The sequence below is a fragment of the Sinohyriopsis cumingii genome, chromosome 12 (genome assembly GCF_028554795.1).
Source record: "Sinohyriopsis cumingii isolate HCF-2022 chromosome 12, ASM2855479v2, whole genome shotgun sequence".
Classification (NCBI taxonomy): Eukaryota; Metazoa; Mollusca; class Bivalvia; order Unionida; family Unionidae; genus Sinohyriopsis; species Sinohyriopsis cumingii.
The window spans coordinates 68,554,653-68,579,143 of record NC_142972.1 but is presented as its reverse complement, the minus strand read 5'-3'; the positions used below and the strand labels follow the sequence as shown (position 1 = coordinate 68,579,143).

The 24,491-nt window shown below is 38.5% G+C and overlaps 1 protein-coding gene across 2 annotated transcripts in view; it reads left to right on the top strand.

Moving 5' to 3' along the window:
- The first annotated feature begins 1,454 nt into the window (after positions 1-1,454).
- The window catches only part of LOC149786664 (uncharacterized), a 37,439-nt gene continuing 14,402 nt past the window's right edge, over positions 1,455-24,491 (top strand). The window contains exon 1 of one of the 2 annotated variants that reach the window (XM_089977190.1): positions 1,455-1,759. The gene's annotated coding sequence lies outside the window, so the exon portion shown is untranslated. Of the gene's footprint in view, positions 1,760-7,272; positions 7,477-24,491 lie in introns of those variants that run through there. The other variant, XM_089977189.1, reaches the window with a different exon arrangement.

Genomic DNA, 24,491 nt, shown 5'->3' with positions numbered 1-24,491 from the left:
AACAGTCAAATAGCCATAATATCAACAACAGTTAAATAGCCATAATATCAACAACATTTAAATAGTCATAATATCAACAGCAGTTAAATAGTCATAATATCAACAAGAGTTAAATAGCCGTAATATCAACAACAGTTAAATAGCCATAATATCAACAACAGTTAAATAGCCATAATATCTACAACATTTAAAGTACATACACCTCATTCGTTTGCAGATTGGTGACTTTATTCCAGCCGAAAAAATAAGAAGAGTCAAGTTTTTTCTGCGACCACTACAACATACCCGCATCGAGATCAGTCCAGAGTTGATTTTGCATCACCGTCTGTTGTCACAAACTTAGCTGCGCCCCAGTTGTACGTCCCTTTTCTAAATCAGAGCTAGGTGCTACATGTAAAATATTCGTAGTAAAGCCTTCATGACCACTAGTCCATATAACATTATATCCTTTTTCTCTGAGTGCAGCTCCAGTCAAACTCAGTTTGCTTTTCCACGCATCCTCAGTTATGTACTTAATGGTTATTGTTTCATAAGAGATTCTGACAGCTTGTGTAGATGCTTGCACTAGTCTCTCTGCACCCTGCAAAAGTATGCCTCTTGATGTCCCACCTGGTATCGAAGTCCCAAACGTGAGCATGTTTGAAGTCCCACCTGGTATGAAAGCCCCAAACATGTGCATATTTGAAGTCCCACCTGGTATGAAAGCCACAAACATGAGCAGGTTTGAAGTCCCACCTGGTATGAAAGCCACAAACATGAACAGGTTTGAAGTCCCACCTGGCATGAAAGCCACAAACAAAAGCGTGTTTGAAGTCCCACCTGGTCTGAAAGCCCCAAACATGTGCATATTTGAAGTCCCACCTTGTATCAAAACCCCAAACGTGAGCGTGTTTGAAGTCCCACCTGGTATCAAAGCCTCAAACGTGAGCATGTTAACGGATTAGCTAATATCTTCCATGGCTCAGACCATGATAAAATACTACCTGGTTGGCATGGTACCCTAAATTTAGACAATATGTTTCGCTGTACCTTTCATTATGAAATATTCTCGACAAGGGTTGCCTTTATCTCTTATCAATTGGGAAGGAGTCAATTGTTATTTTGAGATGCCTTTTAATGTGGTTTTTAAAGAAATACGGTCGAGGTGCACATGTAAAGTAAATATGGTCAAAAATATGTTTCGATTGACCAGGAAATGTACCAATATAGGGACTGATGAGCTGGTATTCGTAGTTTCGCTGGAAAACAACTGACAAGTCATGTTTTGTTTTATGGACTATGATGGCAGTGTGACTCCTAATATTCTTAGTGTGATTGCAATGTTGGTCTGAATTCAGTATGGATAATAATGTATATTGCTAATATATGATAAAACTAACTGTGGTCTGAACCCATTTGTAAACACACTTTAGACGCGATTTATGTTGTGTTTTTTTTTTCTTACGCGTTCCGCTCAGATGCTCTAAATTCATAACCAGTCCTAGTAGCTTAGGGTGACACCTTTATTATGCAATGAATTGATATCGAGTTGTTGTATACGTCTAAGTCGTAGGGAAAGCTTGTTTACAAAGTTTGAGATTTAACAATACTTTGATTCAGGATCACATTTCTGTTTAATTTACGTGATCTACCAGACCAAAAGTACCAGTTCATTTTGTTATGCGTATTTTCTCTGTAAGGAACAAAATGGGATATGAGAAATGACAACAAATAAGCAACATAATCCACTACGCCTTAAACAGCGAGTTGAAGAAACTAGGTGAGATATTTATCATTTCATCTTAATTTTCAAAACCATTATTGTTAATTGTATACATCTAAATTTTGAGTCGAACGTAAATAATTAATGTATTAAATGATCTTGTTTTGAGTGCATTGAGAAAGATGAAGTTTTTAAACTAGACTAATTATGTACAGTAGTTAAGAGTCGAAGGAAGCTATTAAGCTGATCGTTTATATCATGTAAATGTGTCTGTTGAACCATAATGAGAAATCTTTTCTTAATAAAATGTCAATACAAGAGCCGAGAGAAAATGAAATATCTATCAATCTGTCTATCTATCTTAAAGTACAGTACACACAATAAACACAAAACATATAAATGTACAAATTAACAATCTCTAAGCGAACAGTTAAATAGCAAATGCAGAGATTTTTTCCGCCAAAACTTCAGTGAAAGATGGGAATCAGTTACAACAAAAATAAACACTTTCAAAATTTGTATGTACACATGTATTGTCTAAAATATATTTTTGTAAAGGTTGACACTGAACAATGCACAGAGAGAGAGAGAGAGAGAGAGAGAGAGAGAGAGAGAGAGAGCGAGAGAGGCTGAATCAAAATAAGGAGAACGAGTTAAACCTGTTAATGCACAGCGTTCTTAAAATTAAACAATAAAATTGCGGTTCTTTTATAACTTTTCAAAATCACATGTTTCTTAACTACACCAGAGATAGATCACCTTGAATTAAAATTACACCCTCAAGTATTGATTGCGTCCTATAATTCCTATATTTAATCCATCTATGCCACAGACAAGGAGCCCAGTTGTTCATTAGGACATTTTCTTGGGAATTTCTTTCTCCTGTTACACTTTTATGTGGAACATTTACCTTGTCTTTGATTTTGTTCAACTTCCTGAATTATTTTTGTTTTACGTTCGGATATTTATAACCTGTCCAACTTGAAACATTTTTCTAAATCAAAATCTTTACTGAGAAAATCTGCATTGCCGAGGTGTAATAAACCAAACAAACCCAAAGTGGTCTGCCAGTTAAGGTGATTGGTTGTCCCTCTGAACTGGGTAAATGGATCTATCTATTTTCCTGTACAATGTATAAATTACATCCTTTGAGACCATATAACTTCATTTTTGTAAAAAAAGAAATGTTAAAAATATATAATGTATGCAGAAATCCAGTTTTGTCAACGATTTGTATTTTCCACCAAATGGTATTTTCAACGTCATATGAATATTTTCCACATAATGGTGTTCATTTATTATTGAAATAAATCATGCCTCTAGAAATATAGTATTCCCACCACTCTCTCTGGCTGTTTCACATATATATATATATATATATATATATATATATATATATATATATATATATATATATATAGAGAGAGAGAGAGAGAGAGAGAGAGAGAGAGAGAGGGAGAGGGGAGAGATACTCTACTTTGAGGATTATTAAAATACACATGCTCACATGGATAAAGCTGTGCATGTATTGGTATCACGTAAACAACCCAATGGTTTGAGGTTTTTTTTATGAAGTAACTTATTAATGAAGCTTTATGTGTATGCTTAGGTATAATATGGCATGGTAATCAATGCAAATTTTAAAGTGACATTGTAGACAAATTAATAGACATGTTGAGTGTATTGATCATGTTACAGCTGCATAATGATGGAGTAAATTTAAATCAATGTTCGGACTCTTTTGATCTGATATGTTTTTATTGTACAATGTATGGCTTATTGTTTGACCGTTCGTTAGCATAATTTTGTTATTGTTGCTCCTTAGATCATTTCAATGAAACTTTACGCACTGATTCATCCTAAGATGTAATTGATTTAAATTAATATTGTCGTATTTGAACTTTCAAAGTGAAGCCACAACGGCCATCTTAAAAACGTTTTTTTATTGATACTCCTTCTGAATGTGACGTCATATCGACGTGGTATATCCACCAGATGACTTAACCCAATCTGGATGGTCCTAAACGAAAATGGAGTCGCTGGGACATCCAATATGGCCGCCACAGAAGCCATTCATAAAATCTTATTATCGATACTACTTCTGAACGGTTGGTGATATCAACATGGTGTTTTCACAAAATGATTTATTATTATGTTTAGTTGGTTCGGAATTAAAATGTTGTCGATCGCACTTCCAATACGTGCCACCTAATAACCATAGGTTCCTCCTTTAAGGTTTGATTCTATGTTGTATGCTGAATTAAATTGTAAATTATTTCACTGCATAGGTTTTAATGAGGTGTACGACTGGAAAATGTGTGGTCATAGATTTGAATTGATACAGATCACACCGGTCACCAAACTGTTTCATTGCTCTAATAAACTGCTAACAGGTGAAGTCTGGCACAAATGCATGTTTAAAGGCTAGAATTTCAGTCGATATGACTAGTCGATGTTCGGTTTGTATTGCAAGCAGGAAAATGTGGGGTTTTACCAGAGAATCAAAAATCTTATTATTTTCGTAGTTTTACTGATAGAACATGACTTTAATGTTGCCATAATAATTTATTTAAAAGAACACGAGCGAATGAAATTTATAATCTTAGCTTTATGCATCTTTATATAATAGATTACACTGTTGTAGCATTTTGCAACAAAGACTGTGGTATCAGATTCTCAATCCAGAACATCCAGTTGAGTGGAGTAGCTTCGGATCTACCTGACACATATGACTTCTTTATCATGTATAATGCTTACACACCCACATTGAGTGGAGCAGCTTCGCATCTACCTGACACATATGACTTCTTTATCATGTATAATGCTTACACACCCACATTGAGTGGAGCAGCTTCGCATCTACCTGACACATATGACTTCTTTATCATGTATAATGCTTACACACCCATATCCTAGGTTCAGGTCTTGCATTCAGTATCGAAATGTTATGTCATGTGTTTTATTGTAAAAGAGAAAAGAGAAGAATAAAAAAAATTGATGAAAGAGACTCGAAACTTTATCATGCTTAATTTATGCAAAAACGGTTACTGATATCAAATGTCTTTCAAATAACAATGATTTAGGATTTAGCAACAAAGACTACGGTATCATGTTGTTGTTTTTCTCCAGTCAGTATTATAAAATTGTTTCATTGGAAGCAGGATATCCAGTATATGTCATAAATCTAGGTTATCAAGTTGTACCGTATCATCATTCTACATATTTGCATCAAATATGAATTAACTTCATTTGCAAATCAAATTAAAATGATCAGTAATCTCACGATAAAGTTAAAGACAAAGGAAATATGTAATGAATAACTTTAGAAACTTCTTTCTCTTTAAAGTCGAAATAAAACACCTTGCAAATATGAGGAACATGCATTTATATTTTCGGTGGCGGGGAATGAGGTGAGAGAAGATTGCACACGTTTTACTAAATAGGTCAGCATGTCAATTAAGTTAAATAAAGTATGTATTTTGCATAATGTCTCTGTCTGTCCACAAATGAACTAGTACTGCAGGATGTTTATGATGCAAGTGTGTACAGTTGCACATTTAGTTGAATTGCAACAAAAACATTAGTAGTTAGGTTTCCATTATTTATCGAAAATAATTTTAATATTTTATATGTTAAACCTTCTAAAACAAATGGAAATCAAATATATTTGCTTCAGTTAGTCATGTCATTACCTGAGAGCATGTATATAAATTGTATGTGTGTAAGGAAATCATAAATCATTGGGTCCTTGAGCAAATTTTTCTTCCGCTACAATTAATAAAGACCTTTGAACATGTATGACCTGATTAAAAGAGATTGTATTTTCATGAAGTAAACGTTGTCCAATATTCAGTTTTATTAGATGCTGTTAAATGTACATAGCATATAAAAAAGATACGACCCGAAACGAACATCTGGACTCGGACATCACAGAAACTTATTCATCATAAGAAACAACGCAATCAAATCGCAATCTTGATGCGAAAAATAACACAAGCTAAGACCAGAAAAGAGAAAATTAATGTGCACAATCAATGTAAAAAAAAAAAAAAACAACCAGTAAGTTCTTCCACACAGTGAGAAACGCTTGTAATGACCATTCAATGACAATGGTCAATTATAATCACGTGACTGTTTAATAGTAATAGAAGCCAATTAAATGTTAATTATCTACGATATTAGTGAAGTTGATTGATTGTTCCTCGAACTGGGTAAAAGGCTCTATTTAGCTATACAATGTATGCAAACCATTCGTTGTTTTCAAACATTTCAATATGACGTCCTTTAAAACAAGAAGAAATAATCAACAGAAAACTAGTTTACTGCACGCATCTAACCAGTGATGCCGATAATTTTTACTTGGCACAACCGATACCAGAATTATTACACAAAATATCTTTTTTTTATTCAAAATTGTTTAACTGACTACATACTAAATCCTATGCACACTTTAACTGATGCTAAATATACTAAGGATTTTTATTAGTAAGAATGTTTCTGTCATATTTTTTCTTACGCTTTTGTACATTAATCATTGGTATTACTGAATGTTGTCTCCAAAAGTCTAATTTTTTTCTTCAAATTTTATCTTGCTGGTTCACAAAAGAGAACTGCAGATATGTAGTCTCTGCTTAACTAACTTTTCTAAACATTATTGTTGTAAGAATTTTTACAATTTTGTATCATGTTTCGCTGTAAATGTTTAGACTTAGTCCTGTACATAGATACATACACACGGGTTCGATAATTGTTAATTAACGCTTAAAATTATCTAGCCATATACCTTTCGCCACATATAATTTTACATCCTATTTTCATACAGCTTCCTGTAGGATCCAAAGATACCACTTTCAGCTCCGTCAGGTTGTATATTTGTACCTAAATATAATAATTTCTGCATGCCTGATTTCTATCAGCGGAATAGGGAGTGAATGTATTTGATGCCAGGCGATTACTGGGTTGCCAGGCAAGTCATTTTGCTTCACAAGAATGCCTATACCCACGAAGGAAAGTACGGAGGTTGGTGCATGGAGGATATGCTATTGGTGCCATAATCTGGGTTCGAGTCTTAGTAGGGGATGAATTTCAAATTACCTAACCGATATGATATCAGTCAACAACTCCGGTGACCTAGTGGTTAGCGTGTCCGTCTTTAATGCGGGAGGTCGCGGTTTCGAACCCCATCCGAGTAATAACAAAAACTTATAAAAATGGTACTTACAGCCGCCTCGCTAGGTGCTCAGTATTAGGAGATTAGTGTTAGGACTGGTTTACCTGGTGTCAGGATGATGTGACTGTGTTGGATATCATGGTACATATCTGCGGCATGATGCCCCAGTGTTAGACATCACTATAAACTGCCACACTGCAGACATCGTAGCAATACAACTGACATTTTTTAAAGCTATGTTAAAATTCCAAATCACACACACACACACACACACACACTAATATTACTATTTTTCCATGCATAATTTCACGTAATGTTATCACACACCCTCCTGCAATATCTAGGTTCAGCAATTCAATTGCTCTCTCATTAGGAAGTATATTTGCTACGCACGAATGCATGTACTCACGCAGGCCCGGTCCTAGGATGTGTCGGATCCAAGGTAGCATGCTGGGCCACAAGTAAAAAAATTGCATTGCGGAGTCGATTTCCTGAAAGCGCGGGGTCCAAGGCGCTTGCCTCTTTCGTCTTGCCCAAGGGCCGGGCCTGTTCTCACGTCTACATTTCAGACTTATGTTTGGGTGATATGCAACTGGTCGAGAAGGTAAGTGTCTGGTGCACTAAGTGAAAGAGATTGTCTGTGCAGTAGCCCGCAGGTCCAAAGAATGTCTGTAGGGGATTTTAAAAAATCTCTATCCTGTAAGATAATAAGCCCTTTTCTTTATTTAACTTCATTTCATCTTATCATATATCACTCATCCTTCTGTTGGATCCAGGTACACCTACTATATTCATGCATATTTTGAGGCTTATTAATATGCACTTGCTAAAAGAGTTATTGATTTGACATAAGCTGTACACGTTAACAACCTAATGTTTAGGCAATTAATTATGAAGTAACTCATGAAAAGCTGTCATTGTAGAAGTAGGTACGTTATGACACACCAATCAATACAGATGTAAAAGTGACATTGCAGACAAGTTGATCGTCACGTCAAGATTATTAATAAGGATGGAGTTGCAAAATGATGAATTTTACATGTTTGTGCAAGGTACATAGTAATGGCTTGTTGTCCGACCATTCGTTAGAATAAATTTGTTATTGCTACTCCCCTTAAACTGCGTAGTTCATTTCATTGAAACTTTACGCACTGATTCATCATAGGGTGTGATAGGTGCAAACTGAAAATATGTCTTATTTGAACTTTACAAACTGGCCACCACAACGGCCATCTTGAAAAAAGTGTGTATTGATACACCTCCTGAAATGGAGAGTTATAACGGCATGGGGTTTTCACCGGAAGTAATAGCATAATATCTAGCTGGTCCTAAATGAAACTGTAGTCGCTGTGACATTCAATATCGCCGCCACAACAGCCATTTATAAATCTTATTAAGGTACTGCTCCTGAACGGTTGGTAATATCAACATGGGGGTTTTCACTAAAAGATTTATTGTGACGTTTACTTAATCCAGAATTAAAATAGTGCCGATCGCACTTCCGACATAGCTGCAATATTAACATATTTTCCTCCATTTAAGGTTTTGAACCTAGGTTGAATGCTGAATTAATGTGTAAATCAATCACTATAATGATTTTGACGAGGTGTCGGTCTGGGTAATGTGTGGTCATAGAGTTTAGTTAACACAGGTCACACCAGTCACTAATTGCTTCGTTGGTCTAATAAATTTTAGACCAGGTGAAGCCTGTCACAAATTCAGGTGTGTGATGGCTAGAATTTCACATTTCATCTGAAAGAACCAGTTGATCTATGGCTTGTATTGTAAGCAGGAACATGTTGGGTGTTATCAGAGCATCAACAGTCTTTACATTTTCCAAGATTTTTTAATAGAACTTGACAATGTTACTTAACAAAATACATTTATAAGAACACCCGTCTTCGAATGAAATCTATAATCTTTGTTAACTGATTATTGCGTCCTTATATAATAAGTAACAATGATTTCCATTCGAATGTAGCAGCCCTTGCCTTATCAGAGATACTGACCTTTCCAAGGAACACATCCAATATTGATATGCTCTGTGATTTGTGTAATTTAGAAGACCAAAACAAAACGTACTGATGAAGGTTTTCTGTAATCTGTAATATATGTGTATGATATTTGACCCTAAACTTTATAATTTTATACGAAAATCACTGAAATCAAGCTTTCTTCCTTAACATATATCTTTTTTTTTTACAAGGACATGAGACTAACATAAAGCAACCTCTTATGTTAAGGGTTGAGGGTGTTCGAGAGAATATTTTATAAGTTTGACTTTATCTATCAGTATACCAAGTAAGTTAAATAAATCTTAGAACTTATTATGCATACTTGGTTTGTTTACCCGTATAAAACAAATACGTGTAGGATCTTTATGCTGCTAGCAGATATGTGTACAGTTACATATTTAACTGAGTCACCGAGATACGTAGCGTTGTCGTACTTGCATTATTTATATCAAAAAATTGTAATAGTAAACTTTCTTAACCTTAGGAAGAAACAAAACCGAGAAATCAAATATATCTGTCTTGAATATTCATGTTTATAATTGCCAGCATGTATATGAATTAGATGTATGTAAGAAAAGAATGATTGAATCTTCACGAGATTGCGCGTGTTTCACTGACTCATAATGCTGCACGAAACGTGGCGGTGCGACGGTTATGCAAATGCACCAAGTCAGATCCATTAGGTTCAAGAGAAATTGAAATGAGTATATTGTGGTTTCGTTAATATTGAAGGGACCTTTGTCTAGGGTCAGAAAATATATATAGATTTTCAAAGATGACGGCAAAATCTATGTTTAGCTGCAGCAATACGACGAAGTACGGCAGTATGTACATTACCAAGAATTCACTATTCCTAATACAGCATCGGCTTACAGAATGAGTATGGATAACTATGCTGTAGCTGCTTACAGAAGGAGTGTGGATAACTATGCTGTAGCTGCTTACAGAATGAGTGTGGATAACTATGCTGTAGCTGCTTACAGAATGAGTGTTGATAACTATGCTGTAGCTGCTTACAGAATAAGAGTGGATAACTATGCTGTAGCTGCTTACAGAATGAGTGTGGATAACTATGCTGTAGCTGCTTACAGAATGAGTGTGGATAACTATGCTGTAGCTGCTTACAGAATGAGTGTGGATTACTATGGATATGATGGCACCATAATGCTGTCATTGCTTACAGAACAAGTATGGATAACTATGTCTACGATGATACCATAATGATGTCATTGCTTAAGGAATTAATATTGATAACTATGGATATGATGGCACCATAATGCTGTCATTGCTTACAGAACAAATATGGATAACCATGGCTACGTTGGTGCTATAATGTTGTTACTGCTTACCGGATTAACTTAGATAATTATGGCTACGATGGTACCATCTCTGAAATATGTGAACAATATGAAACACAGGAGAACAAAAAATTACAAATATTCTGAGAGTTATTCTACAGATATCAGACTGACTGCGGATGATGGTTCAATAGTTGTTTCACACAGGGGCCATAAATTAATATTGAATTTATTAAACGAGTTGAATAATGTATGTTCAATTTTGTGAGCTTTGAATATATAAAAAATATGTATATAACGATTAGGCGTAATCAGCGTTGCTGAACATTTTCAGCACCGTGTTACAAAATGTAATTTGCATCAAACCAATTAGAACCAGGTAAATAGAGACTCAGACAGGTTGACGCTAGAACTTTCTTGACATCAGGTATCCGGAGCAATCATGCATGTAAATGTTGAATCAACAAAACATTATCCCTAATGTGTAGGTCATAGAAGAGTAGACTATATGCATTTCTAATGCAGTGGCAAATGAAAAAATTACTGATGCATGAACTATGCTGGTACTGTGACAGTGGGAGTATGAGATTTCCGTCCGGTAAAATCTAGCTTCTATGCCAATAATAATGATAGTTTCTGAAGTTGATTTCGTTAAAATAATTTCATGGATAAAAACAAGCAATAATTTCCATTTAGTTTTATTAACTCGTTATGATTCATCTCCTTTCATATCACAGAAATGAATGGTCATTATTGTTTTATTTTATGCCCTGTCACAATGGTCAACATTTCCTACGTTATGATCAGTTTGGTATTAAGGTAGATTCTGCATGACATATGGAGACTACGAAAAGCTTCTTAAAGGCGAGCTATATAATGGGTAGGTTGATATATCAGATTCAGACCTACAATGATATTGGCTGGCGTTTTAGGGGCTGATATCGCCTATAGTTTAAAATCTGCACAAATCGGTGTTCATCCTATGCACTTACCGGTATTTCTCGTGGTTGCTGAGATACCGTCGACTGAAGGGCTATTTTCACGATTTGTGCCTACTATTTCCAGATAAAATCCCGTGTTTAGTGACTTGTAAATCCACGTTGAATAGAACAACCCTCTGCCCAGTTCGCGCTAGATATGGTCATTACCAAATGCCGGTAAATATCTAAACTGTAGGCATGAGTGTTCCAGAAAGACTTGCATGCAGCAAAATTGCAAACTTTATCTTTTAGAAAGAGGCGACATCATACCCACATATCGTCTATCAGTACCAGCATACATTTGGTGGTTTTTTTTATCGGTCTATGTCAATATCGAGCCGGAGATGCCAACAGCTGAGCCAAGACGACTCCTATTTCCATTTATATACACATGTCATATTTTCACACACGTTTCACAGTACCCAGTGACATTTCAAATGATTGCACGAGGGCATTTAAGATGAAGGGGGAAATAACAAATAGCAGCAGGGGGGGCGAATCCTACAAAATACTTTTCCGAGATAACCCTTCCACGGAAACTATTCCCGATAGAGGGTTTATTTCGACGAAATAACACTTTTATTCAGAAAACGAGACAAAAAAAAAATGTCCTTGAAAATGCTTTGTATTTCCGCTGATATAACGCGAGTTACTTCAATAAATCCGACTCGTATCCGACATAATTTCCACGGTGAGGTATCATCGAAAAATCAGGTGTAGTTTGCGCCCCCTGCTGCTCTACGAAATGAGTTTCCAAGGAAAAACATTTTTATGTTAGCGGAATTAAATCATTGACAAATAAATAATGGCAAATATCGGAGAAGCACTTACTACTAGATTAGCTCGAGAACGTCTCGAAGCAATTCAGAAATTTCTTCCTGTCCGTGATAGTGTCAGACAAAAATTACAACTAAGACAGCAAGCACGGGAAGTCTTTGCAGAATCCGCGGAGGAATTATTTAAACCCGTGACCAAAGCTACTGAGAAAGTTACAACTGTCATCAAAGAAGATCTTCTTCCGGTATCAAAACAAACTGCGACGCAGGCTGAAAAAATAGCAAGAAGAACTAAACAGACAAAGAAGATTTTACGAGATCTTCCAACTGGTATAGCTGCGGCTCAACCTCCACCTGTCGGTGAAGAAATACTTAAGGGTACTGACGTCGCCGCCGGGGAAGAAAAACCAAAATCAGTAAAAGAAACCGCAGAATTGATTAAAAGATTTAAGGAAGATTTTATCGAAGAAATTAAAAATACTAAAAGGGAAGAATTACCTAAAAAAGTATTACACGGTTTATATAATAAAACTAAAATTTTAACCCCCACCCATGAAAAAGCAGCTGATGCTAATATTATCAAATGGATATATCGAATATATACAAACAAAAAGCAGGCTAGAGATGATGATCCAGATTTTATAAATTTTCATGAAGATTTAACAAACCTTCATAAGATACTAGTAAAACAAGCAAAAGAAGAACAAGCAAAACAAAAACAAATAGAACAAAAACAACCCGCCGGGTATCAACTTCCTCCACCTCTGCAACAACAGCAACCTTCTTCTCGGCAGCAGAAACAAACTCGGCAGCAGAAAAAACAACCTTCATCATCTCAGCCACAACTTCGGCCGCAATCTCCAGAGGAAGAATTTCACGACGCACCAGCCGCTACTGGTAGTGGTCTGGGAAATAATTTTATTTGTCCTGATAATATCATCAATGACGTATCACGGTTGGAAGTTCTCATAGGAGGAAGACGCGCCGGAAACAACTCTCCGGAAATTATAAATGAAGCCGCAGATATCTGTCAGAGACTATTTCAGCGTGGCATCATGGATATCGGCATCTACCGGGGGTTCATTGATGAACTCACGGATGGTTACCACAGCGACTAGTAAATTTAGTTAGAGAAACAATAATTAAATAAAATGATACTACACGATTCTTTTCGCAGACCAAGAAGTGTCAGAGTAGTAAACTCACGATTACCAGTATACGAGGTTGTTTACGGAGATGGAGTCGGTGATGTTGTTAGGGATTTAGTCACAAGAATCGCTCCGAAAGCTGGACCGTTAGCAAAACAATTCGCGATGAAAGCCGCTGATGTTGTCAAGGATAAAGCCATTGGCACTGTTGGTAGTCTTGCCGGGAAAGCATTTCAATCAATCAAGGATCGACTAGCACAGCTGATACGAAAAAAAAACCCAGTCGAGAGGTTGGTGCCAGTAAAACTACCATCCACTGAAGCTATGCCGGCAAATGTTAGTAGCGTAGTAAATAAGGCCGTAAATCAGAAATTAGCTGAGATCGCAACAGCAGGAATTACCTCCAAAGCGTTGCAAGATAGTGTAACTGCTAATTTGATAGCTGGTAGTGGTTTCCGGTGACGATAACATTTTAATTAGATCATCACAAATAATAATAATGTTTGCACGAAAATCCAATGACGCGTTTGATATGTCCAAACCAGTACTTAAAGATGATTCTGTACGTGATTTTCAATATTATTCTTATGAAGCACGTGATCCTAACCAACGCGGAAGAATTGAACTACAGGTCCAGGATACAAGTAGATACTTCTTGCCCGCTGAGGCCTTCATCGAAGTTGAAGGTAGGCTTTTAAAGAATGATAACACCGGCTACGGAATCGGCGACCGAGTTGGATTTGTTAACAACGGGATCATGGCGTTATTTAAATCCGCTATTTATATGATAGATGGAAAAGAAATTGAAACAATTCATGATAACGTCGACGTTGCCACAACAATTCTCGGGTTGGCGAGATACTCGGATGATTACACCAGATCAGCCGGACCATCAATGATGTTTGCAAAGGATATAACCGACAGCCCCGAGAACAGGAATGTAACAATGAATGCTGGTGGTACCGAAGTTGCATCGATGAACGAAAATTTTAATTTGGGTTTTGCAACACGTAGATCGATGTTAAGTGGAGATGAAGAGTTCTCAGGTGTGATTCCATTGTCTCATATCTTTGGATTTTGCAGAGATGTCCACAAGGTCATATTCGGTGCCAAACACACAGTTGTACTTGTGCGAAAACCTGATGATAATGACGCTATCTGGCGAGATGCTGCTGTTGCCGCTGGTCAAATAATACTAACTAAACTGTGGTTGTGGATGCCAGTGTTGTCTCCGTCAATCACCGAAGAACAACGACTGTTGTCTTTTATGGACACGGGCGGTAAATCACTGCTATCCTGGAAAACAACAACCACGGACGTTATTCAGGGTGATCACGGCGGGTTGTTTACATGGCATATATCATCGCAACAAGGAGTATCAGCACCACGACATATTTTCATTGCATTTCAATACCGTGCTAGAATAGATAATCAGGAAAGAACTCCAATGGTATTTGATACACTTGGAGTTTCTGAAGTTTCGTTGAGAATAAATGGGCATCAGGAGCCATCTGAGGATATATTAATAGATTTCGAACATCATCGTGTCGCACGCGCGTATCATCGTCTGATGTCATTTATGGGGCGCGACCTTAATGTAGACACTGGCCTGCAAATATCACAGCGAGACTTTATGAGTTTATATCCGATTTATTACTTTTCGCTGGAACATCTTGATCTGGTTAAACAATCTGTTGTCGACCTACATTTCCGAGCTCGTGTAGGTGTTCCCGCTGGTGGTTTTAGAGCTGTCGCTGTCATACTCTCCGATAAAGCAATGCTGCTTGAAGGTGTTGGCGGACGAATGAGAGTTATTAACGCTCCAGTAGAAAACATGTAACAATTAGATTAGTTTCTGAAATATAATGTCATACAGTCACGTTAATGTCACCTTGACTTCCGGTCAAACGAAGAAATTGCAATCAAAGAACGCAAGCACGTGCGGGACATCAATAACACTAAAACGAGATCAGATTACTGGTGGTCCAAACAAGCTGTCGTTGACTAATACTCAGATTAAACATTTTAATAAGGCACTAACAGCAAAAACCGGTATCCGCCTTGATTTCTCTGCTGCAGCTATCAAGGACATGACTAAAACCGGTGGAATATTTCCCCTCATCCCAATACTAGCTGCTGCAATTCCAGGATTACTTGGCGCAGCGGCAAAAGCTGCAGCGTTAGGTGCAGTTGGAACCGCAGCTGGAATGGCACTAAAGAAGGCAACCGGAAACGGGTATAAGAAAAAAAAGGGGAGATCCGCTCGCGGATCAGGGCTAAGACTACCAGGAACTCCACCATCATGGTATCCAAAAAAATTCTAACGCCGTTGAGCAATTTTGATTTACTCGATGCTGTTAAAAAATTGCGTATAAAACATTTCAGAGGAGTATTTATGCGAGATCAATTACCGACGCGGCCGAATAATCCAGAAACTGGCATTATCAATCTCGACAACAAAGATGGTCCTGGAACTCACTGGGTTGCTTACGCGATCGATCCACGTGGAATTATCTATTTCGATTCGTACGGTTTAGCACCGCCAACTGAGTTTCTCAGGTATGTCCGCGGAGTGCCTCGCACTCTCAACAGCAGATTTTTTAATATTCCAGTGTGGCAGTCGACGCTACCAACACAAACATTAGTTGATCCGCCCATTTGTGGAAACGAGGTTTTAAATGTTCTTGATGCAATCTCAAGAAATCCAGCAACTCCTCCGCATCGAGTAGTGTATGAATATACCGCATCGAGAAACGCTAGCGTTTCCAATGCTTAGCATTTTCATGCTCGCATTTGAAAAACAGCAATAAGAATAATGGTGGATATTTACGGAAGACCTTTCACAAGAAAAGTCAAACCAAGCACAGATGCTGATCTCTCAAAATATGCGACCCGAGATGAAGTCGATAATCTTTTGAATATAGCTGGAGTTGACCCAGATGAAGTTGCTATTTTTCAGGACAAGCAGGGAAAACTAAGAACGAGCAACATTAAGTGGAATGATATAATTCGCAAAGTTCTTGGAGCTACCAAGGATAACTTCGTTGCATTTAGTGATGGCGGCCGGATCAAGGACTCGAACATATCAATCGCAAGCATCAAAGACAGTATTGATAAAGGTGTTGATAAATGTGTGAAAAAAGCCGGTGACACGATGACAGGCGAACTTAGCATGAATGGAAACAAAATAACCGTTCTAAAAAATCCGGAAGGTCTCGAAGATGCCGCAAATAAACAATACGTAGACACCGTTGATGATAAACTAGCCACGTTGCGGTCAGAGTATGATGTTCACGTGAACGGGTTTAAAAGACTCCAAAGAAACCTTCAAAAAACTAGTGAAACCGTGGATAAGTTCTTTGGGCCTCCTCCAGTCGTCGATATGAAGCTTTCTGAAATCAAAACCAACATTGACACGATCAAACAAACACAGCAGAATATCGTATCGGGTATTCCTGAGATCGTTAACAAAACCAGTCTGATTAAAGTCCCCACTGGAGTTACTCCCGGGCATATCACCAACATCGTATTCACGGTATCATCGGGATTCGCAACATGGTCACGACAAAATAGCACTATCAAATATACAGCAACAGCCACCGGTGTTTACAGGTTGTCTGTGTTTTCAGCCGCTAAATTTGAAATCTTCACAACATATCCTTGGAGACATTCCACCGATAAGTATTCCGGGGTTGTAACCGTAATACTAAACAGCGGAACCGAGGAAACATTTATGCTTGAAGCCGAGGACGATAGTTTAACAGCAACATCTTACTGGTGGTGTTTGGAATTCGTCGCTTCAACACCTCAATTGGTTACCGCGTAATTGAAAATCGGCAGCGATTTTTAAATAAATGTCAACGACGCCAGATGCTCAACAATATCGATACAATCAAGTCCGTGAGTGGCAATCTGAGTTAAAAACTGTCATCGAAGTAACCAGTCGAAAGGTAAAAAAATACAAGCGCCGCATAACAGTGTTAGACATCGCGGTTTATTCAGTATCTGCCGTTGTTGCATCCGCGGGAGTAATACTATCAGCGGTCACTCCGGTAATTGCAGTCGCCGCCACGATCTCTGTTTGTGCGACCACAACCACGGCAGGAGTTTTCGGCATCATAGCAAAAAAAATATCCTCGTGTGCTAACACAAAATTACACGATTACACGACAAAATTAAATACAGCCACGACCGCATATCAGAAATTATCATCGCTGATATCATCATCGTTAGACGCGCAATCCAGCGACGCCGCGTTGATATCAGATTCTGAATTCAAACTAATGTCAGATGCGTACAATGACTATTTGAAAACTAAACAAATAAATAATGTCACTGATGGCAACGCCACAGGAACTGCTTCAACAAATAGTCACAAACACAACACCGGTAAGGACCACAATGATCTCAGTGTCCTCGACGACACCAGAATTCAGCATTAATTTTCGAACTCCAATTGCCGTGAACGAAATCGCGTTGTCGAAGCTCAGTGCGTATCACAGCTGGCCTAATGTCAGAGCGGAATCATTTGGCGGTCAGCAGCCAAATAATTCGTTTGTGTTTTCGTGGAAAACCAAAGCCGACTCTGACGAATTCGACTGGGATACAATTACGCTACCCACTGGGAGTTATCAGATCGAAGAAATCAACAATGAGATACAACGCCAAATAAAACGAATCACCGGCAAGGACGCCAAAATATCTATAACAGCTCATGAACCAACGCTGTCTGCGGTCATTGAAATCTCAACACCGGGATACGCCGTGGATATTTATAGCAGCTCTCTTCGAACAGTATTAGGATGGCCACAAAAACGACCCGAGGTCGAACCGGGTCCACCAAAACCTAAAAAATCGGATTTTATGACCACCAAGGAAGAAATACACGACCTCGCGTACAGCAATTATTTTTCCCTTGCAGATAGATTACTATCAAAAAGAAAAGGAATTCTTAGGCCGCCAGATGATATATTTAATTTTTGGATGATCACGGTTTCACGTGATGATGGAACTCCCATTGCAGATAATTACAAATTTGATGATATAGAATCTAAATTTTTTATTCCGATCAAGACCGAACATCAGCAACAGCTACAATTGTTGCGGGGATATTTTCAAGATTATATTTCCGATACGACAAGACCACGCGGTGACATTATCACAACCATAGAAAAACTAAACAAACTCGCATCCGCGATGGAAATCATAAATCTAAAAATAATTCAGTTGTTGTTGGATCTCGGGGATCCGGATGCGTTTAAGGAGGATCCTCGGAATGTCTTGGGGGAATATGGACAGCAAACTAGATTAGAATTTGCAACCCGATATGGTATTCCCGTGAAGGATATTCCAGATTTTAAATTTCCTGGATATAACGCACCTGCGCTACGAAAATCAGTCCAGGATCTCATCGCGGAATCTTTCGAAGATATTTCTGCCACGTACACGCGAACAAAACCACAACCTGTTATTTTAAGACACGACAACAGTACAGCATCCGATGGCAGACACATCTCACCCGGGATCGTAAATATCACAGATGTTATTGCGGTCAATCTTGTATGTGACGTCATCGACGGTAGCTACAGCGCTAGCGCTGACACTACTACGACGGCCCAACAGGGGTTTATCCTGTATACGTTCACACCAAAAGACCCCCCCGGTTTTCTGATTGTGCAAGAACCAATCAATGTGGTCTATCTGCGGTGTAATAATCCGTGGTTGTCAACGATAAATTTTAAACTCACCGACCAACGGGGGGATTTGTTGGACCTGCGTGGCGAGACTGTCTCCGTGAACTTACTGGTGAAGTCCTAAAATGCTCTGCATGAGAAACTCTTCGAGGACAAGGACAAGTCAACGGATCCATAATAATAGTTTTTTTTCTGCAGTGGTCCACTTTCGTCATCGCGTGCAAATACCCCATCAAAACCGGCATCGTTGGAAACTCGAAGAGTTTCTCGTGCGAGTGCTTAGCACGCAGGCGCGCATTTAAAAAAAACGGTTGTGTATAATGTGTGAATACATTCACGCACGAGTTCATATTCATGATAAGCAAATTCTTCACGAGGCAATAAAAACCGCATTTGGAAACGCTAGCGTTTCTGGAAACTCAAAGAGTTTCTCTGGAAGTCCAAGGGACTTCTCGGGACAGTATTTCCCCGTTCGAATAATCGTTGACGTGTACGGCGACGAAGACTTCTTGTTGACGTCGTCACAATTAACACAGCTACAGCAAAATCATATGATCACAGCTTGGTGTCAATGAGAACAGATTATGAACTATTCTCATTGTTGTATTGATGTTGAAACGCTCAAGCAAATCCTGGAAGTCTAAGGACTTCTCATGTAAAACATTTCGAAAACTCTTTGAGTGGAAAACGCTATGCGTTTCACACACTCTGAAAACGCCCTTGAGAAGTCCTTTGGACTTCCAGAGAAATGCTTTGAGTTTCTGGCGATGCTAGCATGAGAAGTCCCTTGGACTTCCAGAGAAACTCTTCGAGTTTCCACGCTCATGCATTTAAAAATATAAAAATATATAATAATATGAATCACGAAAATATAAATACCATACTTGTTGAAATTAAAGAATTACAACAGCGAGGTTTTAATATTTTACTAGACACTGAAACAATTATGTCAGATTTTGAATCCTTGAATGAGCTATCACGGTCCGGGAAGAACAATCTCCCTGCCAGATATAGGTTCATTAAGGGTTTGCAAGATCGCATTTACAGATCACTTGCCGGGATAACTGAAAATCAGGTATCTGAATTTATTCCACTGTGCCGTGCAGTTGAGAAGATTCGTCTTGTATTGTCAAGCGAGTATGAGACTCGAAAATTAATTAGCACCAGGGTGAGACGGTTAAAAGGTTATATAAAGAATCTAGACACGGAAATGCCTTGCATTTCTGACGAAAATACTAGTATTTGTGACTACGAGGCCGACAAGGAAGTATAAACCGCCGCGTGTGACTCACAGCACAAAGTGAAAGTAGAACCTGAGAAACGCTAGCCCCCGCTTGGAGTGTAAAGCACATTTCCACGGTAAAAAAAAAGTGTATTATTTTTTTTGCCCGAGCGTGGAAACTCTTCGAGTTTCTCTGGAAGTCCAAGGGACTTCTCATGCTAGCATCACCAAAAACAAAAATAAACAGATAGATGATGAGCGGTTATCACTTACTGGGTACTCTTCACCGGCCTACGGTTCTTTCATGAGTCCTTTGTTAGGATTTTTTTTTCTTGGTCTTATATTAGACCTTCGTGTTGTGATTTTTCCCTTAGGCACCTCATGTTACCGTTTATTTTTGGCCAACACTCTTTCTGAATGTTTCTATTGGTGGGCACCCAGGTGACGTAGAGCTTTATGCATCCATCTATCTGTTTATTTTTGGGGGTCACTCACCCCATGAGGAACTTCTAGATCGTCAAATAACGGTCTAGAAGCTCGGGAGGGACGATACAACACAGAACAACCTTTAACCTCTGATTCGAGTGTCATAGCAGGCAAAGGCACAATGAACATGTAATCTTATCCTAACTTATCCTATGACGACACAAACATGCAGGTGGGTCATTTTCTACGGTCAGCAGCAGAGCAAAACCATCCATTGAATCGACCATTGGATGGTGTAAAAACACCCGCCATTGGCGGATTTAATTTATGGTTTTGCTTGCGCGTGCTGACTTTCGATCGACCCAAAGGTCTTAGGGAGCGATTTCGTATATAACCCAACTGTTACTTGCGAGTTGGAAATTCGCTCTAGCAGTGGGCGGGACTTGTTTAAAATATTTTAATTGTATGTTTTCTTAAGCGCGGTCATATAACAAGCACAGAAGAGCAAAACAGTCGGATATATTCAGTAAAACGAGGATATTGTTTGTAAAAAAATATATATTCTACGGTAAATAAATGATTACATGTTATGAACTCGATAAAATATTTTATCAAGGTGGCTTTCTTAGGGGGGGCAAATCCTCTGACCCAACGACAACTCTGCAAAGCGTTACACACTCTCGGAGGAGTTATCGTCGTTTGTGTCAGCGATAAGAGTTATATAACAGAATGAAATCTTCTGTTTGAGCTTCTTGGAAAATGCTGTTTTGTAGATCCCGGTTGCGACACGCTGTACAACAGGTGGACAAATACCGAAATACCTACCGGCTGCGGCCATTGACTGGAATACAATTTCTTCACGAGTCTGTATATTTCGAGACCTAACAGCTCGTTTCCCAACTGTTTTACAACGCCCTGTGTTACCCAGTAGGCAGTTCTTGCTCTGAGTGACCACGCGAAGATTGTTTATAGAGTTATCAAGTATGTTACCGTTAATGTGATCAATGACAAAACCCTTAGGGATCACTCCAAAGAAACATTCATAGACGAAACGATGACATAAATACCTCCCTTTGGTAACAGTAAATCTTAAATAACCATTATTATCAACTCCACCAACTGGTCGTCTTCGCGTGCAGTGTCGTACTATGCCATCTCGGTTTGCCTCATAATTTGGAATAGTTGGATGTGGAACAAATTCTTGTTCGGGGACGAATTCTTGATTCATTATATTATAAGCAAATCATTTGTCTAATTCATAATTTGTCTGAAAACTTATTTATGTAATCACGCTCCGAGAACGTGTTCGAGTCTGGATTTTTTTTATCATAATACCGTTTTAGTTCTCGATAGCGTTTCCCCCCACACGCTGAACATAATTGCGTTTTTCCTCGTACTCCAATGCCGCATCTGATACACGGTATCGGTCCTAGACTCCCACCGCGGACCTGTTGAGCATGTTGTCCACAGTATTCGCCTCTGCAACGTCTGCTACACGGCTCTGATGAATTTAGTTTAATCCACTTGCATGAGAAATGCTTTGCATGAGCGATGCTAGCATCGCCGGAGAAACTCTTTGAGTTTCCGTTCATTATATATAATATTTTTGTCTATTTAAATACTTGTCTTAATTATAATAATGAGTTTTGAAAGACTATCCAGAATAAAACCCGTATCAGGTTCTCGATTCGATCTTGACCGGTTAACCGCTGATCCACGACGAAGAGAGTTAAAGGAGCTGCTTGGTGTTATCAAGAATGCCAAGGAAGAGTTTCGTCGTGATGGTGCCGCACATGTGTGGTCGACATATAAAATTATCCCCGACGCGAGCGTTATCATTGATGCTACCATGAACGATACAATCGCGCGTAACATAATTGGGTATCTCGACGATAGAAGATATTTCATGCGGATAAAATTTATTGTCAAAGTGGTCAACGAAAACGACGATGACACGTGGATTATCCGTGATAAAAATGATCCTATCCTTGACATTAAAAGGAAAACTATTTTGTTGAGCAATAATTCTAGACCAGGAATGTTGACGGGGGTTGATATACCGTATTACGCCAGATCGTATCCAGTAACTGCAGTCGTTTACGGAATATATCCGATAAAGAAACCAAGTGTAGATAAACTCACGCCAATGAAAACATCAGTGGTGTTAAATTGTGTAGCTGAGCGAGTAATGGAACATTTTAAAAACGCAGCACGTGGAAATGGTCTAACTGAGATCAGAAAAAATAAAATAACAACATGGGCTAATCGAGTCAAAGATACAGGGGCGTCAATTAAGGATGTTGCCGCGCTAGAAAAATTATTAAGATTTCCTATAACGGTATTATCGCTAACAGGCGAGGAATTGTATAAATCGAAATACAACCGTAGTGGAGCTTCAATAACAATTATTGATCATAACAGCCACGCCTGGACGGAATCAGTTAAAATATTTCCACGCGATCGTGTTATAAGGTATTATTCCGCGGGTATGTTTGATTGTATTTATCAAATGAGTAAAACCGATCCGGTATCGGTATGGTTGTTTAGAAGTTCTGAAGTTGGTGATTATGACCAGTTCGTGACCCCGAACGGAGAAATATATAGAACTGCGGAGTTACAAAATGAAATGAAAGCGCTCACAGAAAAATATTCAACTGAGCAAGTTGATCAATTACTAACTAATTGTTTTACTGTTCCAAGTGTTGCCGCACATATAGCACGACAAAAAAATAATTGGAAACCAACCATGAAGAGTTTTCTCGAGAATGTTCAGCAGAGTTGCATCGAATACGGACACGGCGGTTTATGGAATAGTGTATTTGTTAGTGATAATATGGTATCGGTGGATATGATTGCGTGCTATCCAGGAAGTTTTCTTGGCTATGGCGAATGCGCTGAATACTTTAAACGATTTGGACATCCCACAAATTTAATGACAAGAGTAGCTATTAACGGACCTTTACCTGATTTTGACCTGACTGGATTTGCTCGCGTGGAATCGTTCGAATTTGCAACACGGTTACATCCTATTAATTATGCTTGGTTTGGCAGACATTTCCACGAAAGGAAGTGGGTGCCGTTTCCGTTGTTGCGGTTTATGGTTGACAAAACAATACTAACATCTGTTGTTGTCAGTGAGGGGATTATTTGTTACTCAAAACAAACCTCAGTTTGGTTACCAACTCCAACTGATACTGCGTGTTATTCTGACTTAAAATTAAATTATCCTACAGCGTCTGAAGAAGAATTACGCACACTGGCGTATAAACATGATGAGCGCAACTGTAAAGATCTCGGCCGAAGATTGATAGGTAAATTTACTCAAGGTGGAGCATATGATCATAAACGACATCACAGTCGATTAATTATGGATGAAGAAGAATTAAATTTCATTATCGCTGATACTACTGCGAAAGATACATTTTGTAGCCGCGAGGATATAATAATATCATTGCCGGGGATGCCTGGAAAACGATTAGGAACAGTTGTTAGTTATATCGACGGTGATTCAGCTCAGTACACTCATTTGAGATCCTCTATGCTGGCTTATGTTTCTATAAATTTATTGTCGATGGTGAATAGAGTTCCCTTCGCGGTAAGGGTTGCAACAGATTCGTTTTATATTAACGAAGACGATTTAACAGCGTTAGATTTACCAACATCGGATGATCAATGGGGAACATGGCGAGTAAAAAAGGAAGAGTTGCACGCGTACTGTGAATCAGCTGATGTTGAAATTAAAGATGAATATCGTAAATCAACAACCTTGTCGTGGACAACTTTGTCGTTGCCTTCTGTGTACGATCCAATTGCTAGACACAGAACAGTTTATTTGAACGGACCTGGAGGCTGTGGTAAGACAACTCGTGCAATCGAACTATTTCGCGGTTCTGATTTGGTCGTGCTAACACCAACACACAGACTTGCCAGAGAAATGATACAACGCGGAGTAAAGGCCTGCACTTATCACGGCTTTTTCAAATACAGCGGCGGTACATGGACTCCTACGCGAATGGGAACGAAGTATATCCCGGAGAAAATCATCTGGGATGAAATAGACA